The sequence below is a fragment of the Equus caballus genome, chromosome 10, assembly GCF_041296265.1.
Source record: "Equus caballus isolate H_3958 breed thoroughbred chromosome 10, TB-T2T, whole genome shotgun sequence".
Classification (NCBI taxonomy): domain Eukaryota; kingdom Metazoa; phylum Chordata; class Mammalia; order Perissodactyla; family Equidae; genus Equus; species Equus caballus.
In genome coordinates, this window is record NC_091693.1 from 27,671,206 (window position 1) to 27,689,044 (window position 17,839).

The window sequence follows — 17,839 nt, forward strand, 5'->3', positions numbered from 1 at the left end:
ATTTGCCCTAGCGGAAATGCCCTCTTTCTGGAGTTTCATTGGATGATCGCCGCTGCCGCTCAACGCATAGCTTTCTGGGCAATGTAGTTCTCGCGGCCTAACAAGTCTGGAACCCGCGCAGAAAACTCTCAGAGACGATGGCTTAGCCGCTCCGGGGGCCACTGGGAAATGACCTCGCTATACTTGAAGTGCGGGGAAGGGGCTTCGCTCCTTCTTAAAGGGGCGGCAGTCCGAATTCTAGGGAGTCTTAATTGTTCAGACTCCCAGAAGCCGACTCTTGTGGACATCCCCTGATAGCTGGAAGCAAATAAACATTATCTTACTGCGCTTCAAGTGCATGCAGCAGGAAGGGTTAAATTCCTTTTTGTGAGCTTCAGTAGGTTTGTGACTACAGAACCAGGCAAAGAAAGGGTTACTGAGGGTCTGGTCAACAACTAACCTGGTCTGTCAAATGTCCTTCAGAAACGAAGAAAGGATGTGTTCTGTTTTTCAGAAGTTGCTGTCCCCTTTTGCATATATTGCTATCTTGCAGAGAAACTCAAACGGTTGCAGTAAGACCCCTGCAAAATGTTCCAGCACCATGCGTCCTAAGAAGTTAGCTTAAACTTATTAGCATCTTAAATTCCTCTTGTCTGGGAGCGTCCAAACAGCCATTTTTAGATCATGGGATGTATGTATTAGCATGTTTGCCTGGTACGCATCTGCTCTAAATGAATACAGTTATTACACAGTTGTTACAAATAAACCTGTTATCCTCTGCTCTCTTGTGTATAAAGTCTCCACTGCCTTGGGGAGACACTGGTTTGGGCACCATCCCGTGTTCTCCATTGCTTATGCAAGCAATAAACCTTTTCTTCACCTACTTCTACCTTGGTTCTGCTTTTCAGCTCCACATCCACCAAGACAAAACCACTGAGTTCAGTTATAGGTTTTTCTGGGGCAAGAAAAGACATCCTTCAGGACTATGATGAAGAAGATAGAGGATGAGATACTGGGCAGCTCTGAAGCAGATGAACAAGGCGGGATCTGGGCCTCTGGTCTCCACAGAAAACGTCTCTCCTGCCTGTATAGTCAGTGATTGTGGCCAACTCAGTGTGAAACACTGTCTTATCCATAAAACACAAAATTGTTTTGTCCGTATAACATAATTATAACCATTTTATACATGCGCATTCTTTTTCCTAATATGTGTGGAAAGCTTTTAATATATAAAATATCAAATTAACTATTGTTTACTAAGGAGTACTACACCATGTACATTTACCAAATGGAAAGTGAAAAGTCTCTGTTAATTCGACTCCTGGAGAAAATCAATGTTTGCAGCATGGTATCTTTTTAGGATTCTGTCTGCACATGGATGCATAAAGCTATGTTCCTGTTTTTTTGTTTGTTAGTGCCCTCCAGTCAATTCGTCTGCTGTATCAGCCAATGCTCCACTGCTATTCTTAGGGTTTTCATGGCCAATTTTTTGGAAGTGGGTGGCCAGGTCTTTCTTCCTACTCTGTCTCAGTCTGAAAGCTCCACTGAAACCTGTCCACTATGGGTGGCCCTGCTGGTATTTGAAATATAAGTAGCCTAGCTTTCAGCGTCACAGCAACAGGTAACCACCACAGTAAGACTTCCCATAGACTGGTGGTTTGGGTCCATGACCAGGAATGAACCTAGGCTGCAGTGATGAGAACACCAGATCTTAACCACTAGACCAGCACATGTATGTCCAGGCATTCATATATATTCCTATAGTAGTTTGTTCAGTAAAAAGGAAGTCATACTTTGTATACAGATCTGTAGTTTGTTTTGCTGACTTAACAATATATCTTGCACAACCTAAATCAGCCTCATTTTACACCTGAGACTTCCTTATCTTGACCAGTTGGACACCTAAAGATGCCTCCTTCTTTTAGGGGCTGCACTGCATTCCACTGTCTGTATACACCATGGAGTCCATTGGGGGCTACCTTTGCCCCTCAGTCCCGAAGTGCCGCTCCCGAGTGTGGGACTGCTTCTGCCACTGTTGGATCTGTGTGGGCCAAGAACCAAGTGGTGAAGGGACCGTCTGGGTGGGCAGTGGCTGGTGGCCAGTGGGTTCCTCGGGTACCCCCATGGCGGCCGCATATGGAGCTGAAAGAGTGGCCTCGGCCCACCAGGAGGATTTGCTGGTGCAGGGAGGATTTGAAGATGCAGGAAGGACTTTGCCTGGGCAGGGAGGAGCTGGGACTTGCTGCTGGCCACCTGGGACTGCGCCTGGCTTCTGGGGCAGGAGCCAGGGCTGCAGTGGTGAAAAGGCAGGACTCAGCCTTTAGGCACAAATTCCTCATTTAGTGTCTGTAGCCAAGTCAAGACCTCGTTAGAGTAACTTTTAGCTCCTATACGCCTCAAGACCAATGCCTGTCAAAGGATGTCTCTACCAGGAACGTCAATGATGTGCCCATGCCACCTTGAGGATGCTAATGTAGGTGAGGTGCTCTTGATAGACAGATTTCCCACTAGCAGCTCGTGCCACAGCACCTCAATGCTCCTAGATCAACCTTCTCACTGTATGTTCGCTCCTAGATCATTTTCAGGGGCCAGATTGTCCAGAGTCTCACACATTGTCTTTTTCCTGCAGGAGCGTAAAGGAGGGAGCCCCCAGCAAAGTTCCAGAGAGAGCGAGTTTCCTTCCATAGCTACCAGTGAGCTGGGACCTGAGAGACCCAAGGAAGACCTGGCCAGTCTCTCCCTGGCACCTGGGGTGCTATCTGGGCAGGTAGTGAGTTTGGGAGTGCAATCTGGGTTTTTTTGTTGTTGTTTTTCTTTTCTTTTCTTTCTTTTCTTTTTTTTTTGAAGATTGGCCCTGAGCTAACATCTGTTCCCAATCTTTTTTTCCTTCTTCTTCTTCTCCGCAAAGCCCCCAATACCTAGTTGTATATTTTAGCTGTAGGTCCTTCTAAATCTGCTATGTGGGACATAGCCTCAGGATGGCTTGATGAGTGGTGCCAGGTCTGTGCCCAGGATCAGAACCAGCAAAACCCCAGGCCACCAAAGCAGAGTGCGTGAACTTAAGCACTCAGCCACAGGCCAGCCCCAGCAATTTGTTAATATGAGTCAAGGTTCCAGAGGAGGCAGCTAGGTGGACCAGCAATCCCATATATTGGAATTAATCACTAAATCACTTGGTTCATTAGCAAAGGTATATGCAGAAGAATTTTCATAGAAGTTTTAAGTGCAAACTAGAGATACCTCAAGAGGTGAGTGTGTAAGCACATTAAGGTTTATTCATACAACAAAACAAACTATGGGGATTATTATGGCAAACTAGTTCTAATGGCTATAACCACTAAGACTAAAAATAACAAATGTTGGAGAGGGTGTGGAGAAAAGGGAACCCTCATCCACTGCTGGTGGGAATGCAAACTGGTGCAGCCATGATGGAAAACAGTATGGAGATTCCTCAAAAAAACTAAAAATAGAAATACCTTATGACTCAGCTATCCTACTACTGGGTATCTATCCAAACAACTTAAAATCAACAATCCAAAGTAACATATGTACCCCATGTTCATTACAGCACTATTCACAATAGTCAAGACATGGAAACTATCCAAGTGCCCATCGACTGATGATTGGATAAAGAAGATGTGGTATATACACACAGTGGAATACTACTCAGCCAGAAAAAAAGACAAACTCATCCCATTTGCAACAACATGGAAAGACCTGGAAGGAATTATGCTTAGCAAAATAAGCTGGACTGAGAAAGACAAACACTAGATGATTTCACTCATATGTGAAATATGAACAAACACGTGGACAAAGAAAACAGTTCAGTGGTTACTAGTGGAAGGGGGTTGGGGGATGGGCACAGGGGGTGAAGGGGAGCACCTATGTGGTGACAGACAAGAAGTAATGTACAATGGAAATTTCACAATGATGTAAACTATTATGAACTCAAATAAAAAAGAATTTTTTAAAAAGTTTATCTATAAACTCTTATCCCACTTACATCTAGACAATTTGTTTGTAACAATCATATTTAGATTACTGACAAAAACTTCCTGTGACACTAAAGCAGTTAGCCATAGTCTTAAGCTGTTTTAAGTACCTACATCATAATGCATAATCATTGTTAAAAAGTTTCCCCAAAAACTTTTACCCTTTTTACATTTATTCAGTGTACCTGTTTCCAGTAATTACTTAGACTGCCTACAAAACTTCATGAGACATTAGACAAAATTAGCCATCATTTTAAGTTATTGTTTTTGCTAATCAGTTTTTCAGTAGAGATAACATCAGCTCATTTGACCAATAAATGTAGAATAAAGGCTGCACATCTGCGTCATATCCAGTGCTGATGACTCTGAAAACATGTCCATTTAAATCAAACCAACAAACTAAAATAAGCTTTCAGTTACCAAAGATTAACTTATATCATGTAATTTAAAAGACATTTGGGTTAACTTCTTTTCCATTTAGAAATTATTTAGGTATGTGCTTAACTTAAGCCAAGTAAATGGAGCTCTTAAATTTTGGCTATACCATCCAAAGGTAAAAATATCACACACATATGACATACACATATAGACACACATACACAGAGACTAAACGGCTGTTGTTTTAAAATTACTGCCATGAGTCAGGGATAATGCTCCCTAGTTATGAATCCAAATTTTAAGACTTCTTTACTAATATTTGTGGGGAAGACACTCAAAATGCTAGATTATTGGCAAGGGCACTCTTCTGGCTGTACCATCTTTTTCCAGTGCCATGCTTTAGTTGTGTTTCCTACTATCTGGTGCATGCAAGTCATCTGTATCTAGATAATAATACAAATAAAAGAGGAAATATTTCCAAGAGTTCAAAAGGGAAGATCCACACCCAGATAAAACTTATTATAAAATTTAAAAAATTTTAAAGACAAAGTCATACAAATTTATGATATGAAAAAATGAATGACCCCCATGAAGAGTAATGAAACTGAGTTCAGACTTTTCAACAACACTATCAACAGGTGCAAGGCTAGAAAGTAGTAAGGCTTTCAAATAATTGAAGAAACAATGACCTTTAAACCGAGATCTTTTTGTATGTAGCCAGCATGTTATTTTAGAAGGGAAGGTTAGTACAAGTATTCAACAATGAAAGTCAGAAGAGTTTTCACCACAGTTATGGCCAGCATTGAAGGCACTAAAAGAGAAAATATTTAAGTAAGAAGAGTAAGTCAAGAAGAACTCTTTACACATCACTCAAGCTTTGCTTCCTGAGTTTAATCATTATTTTCCCACTTTAAACAAACAGTTTGCTGATAGTCGGTGCTACAATTTGAAAATGAATCTTGCTCTGCTGTACTCCTCATACATCTCTTTAGAACGTTTTCGAAAAAAACAAAAAGTGATTCTGAGAGTTTTAAAACCTAACACAATACAGCACTGTGCTGCTCATTCTTTCCAATTTGATTCTAACAGAACAATAGCAAAGCAGAAAGTCTACAATTCCGTGTGAGATAATGTACAGTTCTGTGAAGTCTTCAGAGTGAAACAAACCACAGTCTATACAGTCCTACATGTTTTCCATTAAAATCTGAATTTACTCAGATTAAGGTAGAGCAGTATGACTGTTGTAGGGGAGGAAGACATTTCCTCTACCCTCTATGGGTTTGTCTGGCCAGAGAACGAATTAAATTCACATGAGACAGAATAGCAGGAGAAAATTAAACACATCTTTATAACATGTATACATGGGAGAGGTCAGGCAAGCTGAGCAACTCCCCAAAATGGCTGAAGCCCCCACCTTAAATATCATCTCAGCTAAAGACAAAGAAGGATATTGGGGGTGGAGGGGGAGTCAATCATGGGAGATTACCACGCAAGTACAGTAAACAAAATGCAGATTTAAATCCTTGCCTTCCCCATTGATTAAGAGTTTCTAGAGATAAGGTCATCCCCCTCTTCTTCCTGGTACAGAGAGGGAGGGACGTTTACAGACGGAGATTTCCTTTACTATGTAAATGTCTCTTAACAAAGGGTAAGCAAGTTCCACTCCTCAGAGCCTCCTTTCTGTCCCAGTTTATTAAAAGCAACCAGCCCAATAATCCTCATGCCAAAGAGACATATCTTGGCGTGGCCAAGACCAGTCCCCCACACTGTCATGGCATGTGAAATTAATAAGAGAAACCTCCACTAAGTTGGAGTTCAGAAGGCCTGCAGGGGAACTCTCTGCAAACAGGGAGAGAGGTAGGCTTGCTTTTCTGACAGGAGGGCTTTCCTACTTTACCGCCCAGCAGGAGGAAGGAAGATTTCTCTCCCCTGCCTGGCAACAGCCTAGCCAGTAGAAGATTGGAGGAACCCAACCAATGGGAAACCTCTACACTTTGGACTCCTGGTCTGCTCCAATGGATTCCTTGTTTATTACAGCCCCCTTCCCAACTCCCCCTTTTCCTGTATGAAGGCAAGCCCTTTCCTTTGTTTCTCTGGATTTGCCTATTGTCGGCCATAGCCTGTGTATCCAGAGTTGCAAGTCTTCTGATTGTTCCCAAAAAGAATAAACCTGTTTTGCTGGTCAAACAACTGGTCAATTTACTTTTTTTTTTTAAATCTCTCTTTTTTTTTTTTTTGAGGAAGATTAACCCTCAGCTAACTACTGCCAGTCCTCCTCTTTTTTGCTGAGGAAGCCTGGCTCTGAGCTAACATCATGCACATCTTCCTCTACTTTATACCTGGGACGCCTACCACAGCATGGCGTGCCAAGCGGTGCCATGTCTGCACCCCGGATCTGGCCATCGAACCCCAGGCCACCAAGAAGCGGAATGTGTGAACTTAACTGCTGCGCCACCAGGCCGGCCCTCAATTTACTTTTTAAGTTGTCAGGCATTTGGTGTGTCAGGGAAAACTGTAAAGCCTCTATTTAACCTGCAAAATCTAAGCATGTAGGTTCTTCTAGTTGTGCTATGTGGGATGTTGCCTCAGGATGGCCTGATGAGCAATGCTAGGTCTGTGCCCAGGATCCGAACCTGTGAAGCCCTGGGCTGCCAAATCAGTGCACGTGAATTTAAGCACTCCGCCACAGGCTGGTCCCTGGGCCAATTCTATGTGGCAACCTGTATGTTCTTAGTGGGATTCAGCCCCAATTTTCCAAGTGAAAACCAGCTCACTAACACATCCCAGATAACCTACCAGCATTCATGCTTTTACCTCGGCTCTGCACCGGGCTCTTCTTTTTCTCCACACTGCCCTTTCAAACCAGTTCTGGAAATAGCCACCCCAACCCCAACCATCGTTGGATGAAATTAATGGAAAACACTTGGATTTTCTGTTAGCTATTTGCCAATAAAATTGTATCCTGCGAATTTTGGTCACCAATACTATTCAAGCCCAGTTTAGGTACTGATATGTCCAGTGAATTATTACAAAATCATATCATTTAATTATAAAGGTGCTCCTCCATCAGCTCAGGCCTCCTTCTGAGTTTTTTTTTTTTTAAAGATTTTATTTTTCCCTTTTTCTCCCCAAAGCCCTCCGATACATAGTTGTACATTCTTCGTTGTGGGTCCTTCTAGCTGTGGCATGTGGGACACCGCCTCAGTGTGGTTTGATGAGCAGTGCCATGTCCGCGCCCAGGATTTGAACCAACGAAACACTGGGCTGCCTGCAGCGGAGCATGCGAACTTAACCACTCGGCCACGGGGCCAGCCCCTGAGTTTTTTAATTATAATTATTCAAATGGTCTAGCATGGTGGGAGCTGAGGCAGAGAATTTATATTCAACAGACTTGAGATATGATTAGCCAAATTCCAAAAAGTGAGGGAGGAAGGCCCTTGGATCTCTTTTTAAGAGATTCATTATAATGAGGAAACCTTGAATCTCAACTTTCTCTAGAAGCATTTGAGTGACTAAGGATGGGATCATAGTGAGTCAATGGGTCAGAGATTCAGATGCGGTAAAATAACTGAGAAAGATGGGGCATGAGGCCAGGGATCTGGAAAGATAAGAATTTATGCAACAAATAAGGTCTTACTTTCTCTGGAAATAAAATGCAATTCAAGGAGTTATGTAGATAAATTACATGCCATTTCCATAAAATACTGCTCTCTCCTAAAAATTATAAAATTATAGTAACATTCTGGAAGTAAAAAGAGGATTATTGTTGGATAAATGAAGATAAATAAAGCTTACTCTGAGGGAAAAATGGAAATAGAAGAAAAATATAATCTAAAGTAATTTCTAAGTTTGCATTTAAGTGACAGGCAAAAAAATTTTAAATTTGGTTAATAAAAGTTGATCATAAAAAAATAAGGATGAATTCTCTTGGAGAACTGTTAGCTGTTAATTATTTTAACTTAAACTAAAATGAAAAATTGGGAAACCTAATTTCATTAAACAAGTTATGCGTTTTAATTGGATATTCACTAAATTATTTATAATAGCCAGAGCCGATAATTTTGTTCACCTGATTTGGTTTCATTATGGGTCTGCCCTTACATTTAAGAGAAAGTTTATTGTCTTTGCAAATCTTAAGAGAATTGGGGTAATGCAAATAAGATCCCCTTAGAAAAGAGTCTGTAAACATGAGCATATACATGCTTACAGAATAAGTGAGCCTTTTTATTAAAGTAGAATGGATAAACTTAAATAAATTATTATACTTTTGGTGCAGTAAATACAACTTGAACATTATGAGGCTGTGGAATCCAGTTCCAGGGCTATATCAATGAACTACAAAAAACTAGCAGAAAATTACTATTTTATGAAAATTATATCCTATTAAAAATCCACTAGAAAACATGAGTAACCTTAAACAACTTGAGCTAGTGTTCTCAACCTGAGGCAGTCTTGCCTTCCCAGGGGCCATTTGACAATGCCCAAAGATAACTTTCACTGCTGCAACTGAGTGATGGTGTTTCTGGGATCTAGTGGGTAGAGGCCAGGGATGCTGCTCAACACTCTGTAAGGCACAGGAGAGCTTCTCTAAACAAAGGATGATGCAGCCCCAAATGTCTATGGTGTCTGGAGGGGATGGTTCTGCCATGGGGTCCTGACAACCTTGTACAGATCCACTTGGGCCATGCAGGAGAGACTCAATTGCAGTCTGATCTAAGTGCTGGTGGAAAACCTTGTGACCCTTCCAGGAACATGGCAAGATCAGCATTCTTGGAAGGAGCTGTCACAGGCCATTTCTCACCCACATCCCTTTCTTGTGGATGCCATGGGGCAGTTCCTTCTCTGCCTCCCTGGGTGCCTTCCCTTATTTAGAGCTGCAGCCTGGAAAACCACACAGCTGTAGTCTAGAATGGACTCCTCAATGACAGATCACTCCATTGCTCATTTGTTCATCAGACCACCATCATCTGGTCTCTTTGATTAAGTGTCATCCTGTGGTAAAAGGGTCATGGGGAGGTGACATCATGCTGGCCTTTCTTATGCTGTCTGCATAAGTAATAGTCTCTACATCCATTTGTGTGGTTGTCTCCCTACGAGCAAAATGTGTGGTAGAGTGGAAAGCCAACACAGCGTGCTGCTTGTAGACTGCTTGCTCATGCTGAGGGTAAGAAACCCTCGACTAGAACATAAGAAATTACTGAATACAACCAGCTTTTACTGTGGATTTAAAAATGAAGCATAATAGAAAAATGGAATTTAAGTTTTGTCAATGTTTTCTCTTCAGTGATAGGGATGAGGAGTAAATATATAAAGTTAATGTAAGTTGATCATTGCAAAATGAAAATACATCATCTTTAAATTGTAACTAACATTTGAAACATTTGTTACACAACTGAAACGTTTAGAAAATATGAGTTTTTATAAAATAATTTAATTCATTCCAAATGACTCTGTAAATCACTTACAAGAAGCAGAGCTGATGATGTCACCCTCCTGACTGAACCCAGCCACTAGCCTGTCATTATTCTCAGGACGCAGTTTCCAGTTCTTCACCTGTACTACAGTGTCTGACAGAAGCACCTTCCTCATTCTCTGCCTGCCACTCTCCCCTCACTGTCAATACTCCTAAAATACTGGATTTCTAAACTTCTTTGGGCGCTCTACATGCCTTCTCATCAAGGAGTCAATTCAGGCAATTTTCCATCTGCCTAAAACAGCTAGACTCCACTCTGGTTAAAAAAAATTATATATTTTTTAATCTAACAATTGAAAAGAAGAAAAACAAATACACAATGGAACTTAATTCCTTCTCCCCAGTTGACATTTGTCTGCTTTCTATCGTCTCACATATGTCCAGATTCCACAGCACAGTGCAATGAGACAGATTAACTTTGTCTACTCGTGTGGAGGGATCATTAATGGTTCCATTCTGAGCTGTGGAAGGGCAGGGATATAATTCCTTTTATTTATTGCAGAATAACAAAGTTCTAGCCTGATTTCAGACACATACGTTTCACTGGAAATTTTTGAAAAATGATTGATAACTGATCCAACTGCACAGTTAGAAGACATATAGATGTTTAACCAGATTGTGAAAACAGTTTTCCTTGCCCAGCTTCCACAGCAGAACCCAGAGGCACGTGTTTCACTGGTGATGAGCACAAAGGTGCTGAATGTTGGGAAACACGAAGACACCAGCATGGAAGTGTTCACCAGCCTCTGGCTTGGGTTTATGATCAGGGATGAAGAAAGTGTCAAAACGGAAGAGAGAGGAAAAGGAGACAAAGGCACTCACCAGGAGCAGGATGGTGTGTGTGGCTCTGGCATCATGGAAGTTCTGGGGGAAAGGGTGTTGCTGTGCATGTGTTGGACTTGCTGCTTGTGCCTGTGTGGGACAAGGACCATGGAGCGACTTGCTAAGACCATGAGACCCAAACATATTACATCAATAGAGAAGAATATGCCTACATGTAGTAACAGTAAAAATCTGTCTGGAATGGGGGATACACAGTATCCATAAATTTTCTCCATACTCGTGTTTTTGCTCTTCCTTGGGCCAGTGACACTGATAGCAATAAAGGTATTTAACACAAGAGGCAGGATCCAACAGAGGAAACAACAGAATCCAATGCACTTCGGGGGTCTCATTCTGAGCTCCATCCACCTAGAGATGCTGGGGCAAAGCTTAATGGCCTGGAAAACACTGAGGAGGCAGGTAGAGCTTAGAGAAACCCCTCTGGAAACTCTGTGAAAAGAGAAGACACATTTACATCCAGCATCGCTAAGGAAATATTTCCATCCAAAAGCTGCCATTGTCTGCGGGACCCCTTTGTGGAAAAGAACCAAGTTGTTGGCTAAGACAAGCTGATTAAGGATCAAGTCAGTGTTCTCAACATGTTCCCAGTGAGCAAGGCAAAGATATAAAGACAAAGGAGTGAAGAATTTCCAAGGATCCCAGCTCCAATCTGAATGAGGACAATAAGACCCAACTTATACTAGCAGAAACCATTTCATCAACTTAGAGTGTTTTATGGGCTGAACTGTGTCCTCCCAAAATTCATGTGTTGAAGTCCTAACCCTCAGGACATCAGAAGGCCATCTACAAGCCAAAGAGAGAGGCCTCAGAAGAAACCAACCCTTGCCAACGTCTTGATCATGGACTTCTAGCTTCCAGAATTGTGAGAAAATAAATTTCTGTTGTTTAAGCTACCCAGTCTATGATATTTGTTATGGCAGCTCCAGAAAACTACTACAGAATAAATGTGGGAAGTTGATCGTATTTGAATCAAAGGATTCTAGGGACTGGAAAACAAATTGGATCACCATCATTACACTCAGAAAATTTCTTTGCCCACATTATTTCAACTCAATATGAACATCAAGAGCAGGTCTATCTGTGATAACAAAGATTGGAGCCAATACAATGTCAATCGACGGGAGATTGATTGAATTCGTCATGGCGCATCCTCCTGATGAGTCACTTGGCAGCTACGGACGTGACGAAGGAATTCTCTCCCCCACCACAAGGCTAGGACATAGTGTTTAGTAAAGAGAAAAGTGGCATAACATCACGTAGTGTTAGCTGTATTTTCCTAAGAACGAGAGAAAGATTAATATATATATATGAGTTTTTCTATGTTTATATGTATATATATATACATGTATGTATAAATTGAAATAGCACATTAAAAAACATTTATAAAAATAGGAACCATTGAGGGAAGAAAGAACAAGGTGAAGAGAGACCATGTAAGAGTTGACTGCTCTGAATGTATTTTGCTATTTTTTTAGAACTACATAAATATTTTGGCTAAATATAATTATACAAAAGGCATTTTATAAAATAATGTCATTAGGACACAAGAGCTACTGTAGAGGATTCTCAGTGTCAAAGTGTGGGACATGCCATCATGAAATAATATGTGCAATAATTTAAAACACCTGTGTATAGTACCGAATCGTATCACTGTAAAATACGGATACTAAAGGGAAAGAATCCAGACACTTTCTGGTTCCATGTTAATGTTCCTCGGGTAACTTTCTTTTTTGTAGGAGTTTTTCACTTAATAGAGGAAAAGGGAGGACTGAACTAGAACATCCTTGTATGGAAGGTGTAGGCAATATTCACTGACGGCTGTCAGACTCCTCAGCTGACAAGCGATGGTGAGTGTCCTGTGGATGGATCAGGCTGACAATACATGCACTTACTGATCACGTTCATTTTTTCATCATGAAAAGAGAAACAAGGAGAAACTTGTCTTTCAATATGATGTAAAAATATGTAGGCATGGCCACATATGAAAAATCCTATCCAAATATAAAATATGAATCAGATTCCATCTATACATTTACAGGAATATAGAGCATAGAAGATTTTTGTTAAAAGAGGCCATGATGACATAGTCAGCCAAAAGACAAGATGGCCTATTCTACAAGATATGTGATATATTTTATAAAACGAAATATTTTGCAATAAAAGAGGGAACGTATCTGTAGAGTATAATAAAATCAAGAGACATAGAAATGTGATGCAATGGGAGAAAAATTATTTGAACGTTAATTTTAAAAAACTAAGGGGCCGGCCCAGTGGCGTAGTGGTTAAGTTCAGCACACTCTACTTCAGCGGCCCAGGGTTCATGTGTTTGACCCCAGGCACAAACCTACACCACTCATCAAGCCATGCTGTGGTGGCAACCAACATACAAAATGGAGGAAGATTGGCACAGATGTTAGCTGAGGGCCAATTTTCCTCACCAAAGCAAAAGCAAACAAAAAACTCCCTAATATTTAGTAAAGCCTGAGAACTTTAATGATATTAAGGAATTATTGTTTATATTTAGCTTTGATACATCAAAAATACTCACTGAAATATTTAGGGATGCAGTGATATGGCTTCTGGGATTTGCTTTAACAAGAGAAGTTGATGGAAGCCCAAATGAGGAGGATTATATACAAAATAAGTTTTTCTATGGGTTGTTCTACTGAAGCTACATGATGGGCTAACTACATAGCTGTGTGGCGGTTCATTATATTATCCTTTTCAATTTTGTAGATGTTCGATAAATTTCACAATAACATTAAAAAGGTTTTTACTTCCATAAATATCAAGTGTTCACAGTTTGTTGTCTCATATAACTTTATTCTCTTATTCTTTAAAGCACCATTATATAACGTTTAAATTTTTCAAACTGTTAATACACTTGAAACATTTCATAGTTACCACTTTTTGAATTGCTTACTAAGTATTTGTCACAATTCATATTTTAAAAACATATATTCCTATATGGTTTAAGAATTAGCTTTTAGTTTTTGTGATTATACAAGCATGTGAATACATGTATTTGTCTAAACGGCATGCAGTTGAGTTTTAGCTCTGTTTTTCAACAGTGTCCATATATTTTTAACTTCATTTCACTCATACACTGAATTCCTAATATTTTCATAACTATTCATTTAATCAGTTTCCTATCTCCCTCTCAGTCTCTCCCCTTTGCCTTCCTCTTTCCCTCTACCAATGCCCTGAACACACACACACAAGATCAAATACTTCGCACTATTCTTTCTAGACTACCTATAAAATATGATTGATTTTAATATCTGATTTTTTGCTAAATCCAAGTTATATATGAAATTTAAAAAAATCTTGTAATACTATCCTCCCATTAAATATAATTTTATTTGTTTTACTTCCTTTTCATCAGTAGAGGGTATTTAGAAATGTAAACATTTCATTCTAAGTTACATTGCATAATCTCGTATTAAGATGATTGAGTTCTTTATTATATTGGGGCTTCCCATGAAGAACCACGGTTTCTCTCTGCATTTATTTAGATATGCTTTTAAGTTCTTCATTTTCTTTCACTATTTCTTCCACATTTAAAAAATGGTACAGTTTATTTGCATAATCAGGTCCAGCTGTCATAAAACATTTCCCTTCATATTCTCAAATATAGTATTTATAGGGACCAGCCCCATGGCCGAGTGGTTAATTTCACGCACTTGCTTCAGGTGGCCTGGGGTTTCACCAGTTCGAATCCTGGGCGCGGACACGGCCCCGCTAGTCAGGCCACGCTGAGGCGGCGTCCCACATGCCACAACTAGAAGGACTCACAACTAAAATATACAACTATGTACTGGGGCGATTTGGGGAGAAAAATCAGGAAAAAAAAGAAGATTGGCAACAGTTGTTAGCTCAGGTGCCAATCTTAAAAAAATATATATAGTATTTATAGAGAGAAAATCTGTAAAGTGTTGATTTTTAAAATTTCCATTTGTGTATCTTCTAAACCCTTATTAATATAAATAAAAATTAATTTCATTGTAGAGTAGCATTTATGCAACTACATTACCTCAGAGTATCAACACTATGATTTCATGAATGCCCATAAATACATCTGGGATTATATTGTCATTTTGATTGACTATGCCAGAACTTTATTTGCTAAAATGGTGGTCTCCAACACTGTGGTTTGCTGTGGTTTCTGAACAATTTTAAAGTACAAAAGATTTAACAAAAACAAAAAAAGGAAAGAAAAGAAACAAAAACTAAAAGTCAGTAATTTCTTTAGGAAATATATGTTGCAAATTAGGTAGTATCCCCTTTATCTACTGCATCTTTACTCATTACTGAAATCAGAGAGTGAGAGAGCAGATGCTTCTCCTGAACTGTAGACATCTCTTGCTCGCCTGCATGTGGTTTCAACTATAATATTTGTAACTCTAAGTATGAGGGATATTTCAGACAACAATCCAGATCTAATGACCTGGTAACACAAGTGAAAAAATGGTCAGACGTTGGGAACAACAACTGCTTCCGTGGGTCTGACCTTCTCCAGATCACAGTGCTGCCTGCCGGGTGGACTGCACGCCTTTGACTTAGGTCTTCTGATAATGAATGCATTTAAATTGTTATCCTGTCTTAGGAAAATAATGAGGAAGACAGTAATATTATGAGACTTCATTGTAATACTTTCTGAAATTGTCATGTTAAGCGTTACAAAATAAGATATTTTGTTAATTTAGAGATTAAAAGAATATAGTTGTAGAAGAGAACAAACTGTCAACATTTGGTAATTATTAATATAAGAACCTTTTTTAAAGTTATTATGGAATTTACCAAGCATCTGCAACATTGAAAAAGATAATATAATGAATCATGTGAACCCAGCACACAGCTTCAATAGCACCACCCCCAGCAAAAGTGATTTCATGTATAATCTTACCCAAATTCCCTGAAATTCAACAGAAGTTCAACAACTTTTCTTGTTAAAATAAATCCCCTACACCAATCACTGCATCCCTAAATGCGTCAGTATCTTTGAAAGACAAGGATATTTTCACTTAGCTTTATGGTATATTCATCAAAGGTAAATGCAAACAATCATTCCTTAATAGTATAACATTTCTAAGAGTTTACTAAATATTTAGAGAGGTTTGCTTGTATCAGCATGACTTAGATTTACAATTTACGTAAGATTAAAGATACAAAAAGTAAAGATACGTAGGTAGGTTGGTGGGTGGATGGATGGATGGATGAATGGATGGATGGATAGATGATTACAGATACAGGAATAGATCAGTCCACAAGGGCGCTGAGATCCTTGGAGAATAGAAAGAGAGTCAGACTAGTATGTGAATGAGATTAACAAGGCCTTTAAAAAGTTTAAACGCTGGGTACATTCCAGGGTAATGTGTATTTTGCAACTATGAACAATCCTGATTACTCCTTTATTCCATAACCCCCCAAAAGGGGGATATATGATACTTTCATTGGTCTAAATGAAAGAAGTAGTTAACAGTTTTCTACCGATAATTGAAATTTATAAACACATTATTAAAAACTCCATTTAACACAACATGTCCCCAGCCCAAAACAAAACAAAAACACAACACTGTGCACACACACATCACTATCACATAAAGCCCAGGTGTCTACTCAGTGTGGGAGCTCACCTTCTCTATTTTAAAATTCACTGCATCCTGTGTGCTGAAGTCTTTAGAGGGTAGGCTGTGAGGGTGAGTGTGTTCAGTGAGGGGCAAGTGGGAGAATTTCAGAGTATAACTGAGAGGAGACAGAGATGATAGGCAGATCCCCGAAAGAGATGGACCAGGGTGACGATGTGCCTCTGGTTCCTTCAGCAAATGTCTTTCCTGTTTGTATGTGCTTATGTCTGTCTGTCTATCTGTCTGTCTGTCTATCTATCTATGTCATCTGTGTACATCTACCTATCTATTAAGCATTTACATAAACCAGGAAGCCTCAGGATCTCGGCATTGCTGGAGTTATGGATCACTCCATCCTCTCAAGTCCTGCAGTGATTCACAGGCAATAATGACTCATAATTTCCCCTGATATAGAGGTCCTGTGGAAATACGGGAAGTAGCTCTGCTCTCAGAGAGTGGGGGTTGTATAGTCTATCTAAGGTTTTTGTGCTCTAACCTCAGAAAGCCAGTTTTTAAAAAGAATGGTTAATACTAGATTTCCTGATCCATGCTTTCTAAGAACCTGAAACTTACCTGAAAAGAAGAGCTCTTTACCAAGTTTGGCTGTGCTCCCAGGACAGGGACTGCTGTGGCAGCACCTGTGCAAGTGTCTAAACAGGACAGATGAACCTGAGATAAAGGTTTGGGTTCCATGATCTCACCTCCCTGCTGGGGAGTGATCATCATTTCACCTGTAAGTGCAGTGACAGTGTCTGCATGGGGACCGGGGATTATCTCTGAAAAACATTTGTGAATTGTGCAAACCGCTGAAAGCAAATTACTAAAAATGATTCACAAAGCTATCCAACTGGGGTGGCAGAATGATGTGGGAGAACTTACTTTTGAAATAAACAAATAATCCCAGTGGAATGTGAGGAGAGGATCCCGAGATCTAATTAAGGGAGAGGAGGAAGCTAAATCAAATGGCTTTCCAGGATTCTTAGTCAGTTTGAAGGCTTTGTTCCAAAATATAATTCCTTCCCCTTCATGAGAGCGCTGAGGGTAGTGAAACTGAAGGAAAAGACAGTGAATGAGTAGAGTTAGAATGTGTATCAAGAGTTGGGAAAAGGAACAGGAAAGCTGTGTTGTCATAATTGTATACATATTTATTGTGTACTTTATTTGTATTAGGCACGCTTCTAAGCACATGGAAATATCAGAGCACAAAACATAAAAGAAACTTGCCCTCATGAATGTACAGTGTAGTTGATGAAAAAAGACAATAAGCAACGCGTCTGAGGTGCATAGTATGATAGAAGATGATGGTCCCATGCAAATAAGAAAATAAGAACAGTGTCAAGTGATGAACAGTTCAGAGGTCTGTGATGGGTTAAAGCGGTAAATTGGGTTCCATGTTTGGACTCAGTTTAGACGACATTTGAGGCAACACCTTAGGTGGTGCAGGAGAGCAGCTTTGTGTCTTCATTTCGAATTATTATGTATTCATTATCTTGCCTTATTGCATGAAATAGGACCTCCAACATAATACTGAATAAGAGTGCAGAGAG

At 39.9% G+C, this 17,839-nt stretch overlaps 1 pseudogene; it reads right to left on the reverse strand.

Annotated features, from left to right (window-relative positions):
- EQUCABV1R-PS919 (vomeronasal 1 receptor equCabV1R-ps919 pseudogene) lies at window positions 10,470-11,359 on the reverse strand (annotated as a pseudogene).